This window comes from Lissotriton vulgaris, chromosome 5 (genome assembly GCF_964263255.1).
Source record: "Lissotriton vulgaris chromosome 5, aLisVul1.2, whole genome shotgun sequence".
Taxonomy (NCBI): domain Eukaryota; kingdom Metazoa; phylum Chordata; class Amphibia; order Caudata; family Salamandridae; genus Lissotriton; species Lissotriton vulgaris.
In genome coordinates, this window is record NC_141693.1 from 1824254454 (window position 1) to 1824256145 (window position 1692).

The following is a 1692-nucleotide window of genomic DNA, read 5'->3' on the forward strand; positions in this document are numbered from 1 at the left end:
TCAAGCAACTGAATGTGGTCAGAAGGAGAGGAGACTGAATCAATGAGGACGCCGACAATGGAAGAATCCACCTTCCATGAGAAGACAACGAAAGGGAGCCATGCTCTTCTCAGTAAATAAGGTAGAAACAAGATCACCACTGCTATCTCTTTCTAAATACTTGTTAGAACCTTTGGTACAAGGTGAATCAGATAGAATGCATACATAATGGATTTTGGCCATGAACTTACTATGCATATGTATATATGTATGTATGTACATGTTTTCCTATAGAGCAAACCTAATCAAAATGCAGGGGAGCATCCATAGCTTTGCCTGATGCTCCTCAAATCTCAAGAAGAATCTTGGCACCTGCAAGTCTGAGTTACTGCCAAATAGGCCTACCGATGTAATTCTCCACCTGTGACAAAATAAAATCATAAGACTTAGAACAAAACCTTGATAACAGGGAAACATTTGTCTGACATGATCTGATTAAGTGGGGGTTTGAACAAAATACCAACTAAACAATATGCTCTCAAATATATAGTGATGTCAAAAATATTGTGGACATGAATATCGAAGGTGAGATTATCATTTAAAGTGTTTTTATTATTGTAAAAATGATTGTAAATACTGTTGAAAATAATATTCTTTTTATGGGTAATTTATCATTTTTTTTGTAGCATTTAAATTGTAATAATGTTAATTTTTGTGTTTATAATTAGTTTAAATTAGGTTTGTATTAATTTGTTTGTAAAGTTTGGTGTATGAATATTAATCATAGGTTTTTACATTTAAATGAAATCTTTTTATTATATGAATTTAAAAAACAAACAAATTTGTTATAATAATTTGTCCTGACCCCAGGACACCCCCACGCCGCACGGCTCATCAGCTGTGAGCGCGTCTCTACCCTGGCGCCACAGGTTCGCCCCTGGCCTCGGTACCCTCTCGCTGCTGCTCGTTTTTCTACTTCGCTGTGGCCCTCATTTTTGTGCGCTCTTCGTGACTGTACTTTCTCTTTTTCTGGTAAAGTGATATTGTGCTTATTTGTTCTGGTAAAGTGATATTGTGCTTATTTGTTAGTATTGTACCCTCTGGTGTGCCCCCCCGCTCCCCGCTTCCGGCCGCTGCTCCCTCGCGGCCCGCCCCCTTTTTCTCTTCTGTACCCCCGCCCCGGTCCCGCCTCCCAGCTGCTCCTCCCTCCCACTTCACCTCATATAGAGCCCGCGCGCAAGCGCAGCGGTCACGCACAGCGCAAGCGCAGCGGTCACGCGCAGCGCACACGCCGATTGTGCGCCAAAGGCGCGCCAAAGGCAAGCCCGTCTACGCCCGCCCGCGCCTGGACCGTGCCCAGCACCATGAACCGTGGTACGCGACAATGCCAGCGCACCCGACGAACTTACGACGCCGCCAGCCTCCCCGCAATCAACGCCGGCCTGAACCCCGCCTGCTACCAAGCCACCCCGAAACGCAGCCACAGACCCTTCACCTTCCAAGCCTGCCAATTCACCTACCTCCGAACCTGCACCCGCCAGGCCGAGCACCAGCAACAACCACTTCAAGTGCATCCTGCTCAACACCCGCTCTGTCCACAGGCACGCCGTTGAACTCTGGAACCTCCTCGACACAACATCACCATATGTCGCCTTCCTCACAGAAACCTGGATGAACAACCTGCTCAGCCCCCATCGCCATAGCCATCCCGGA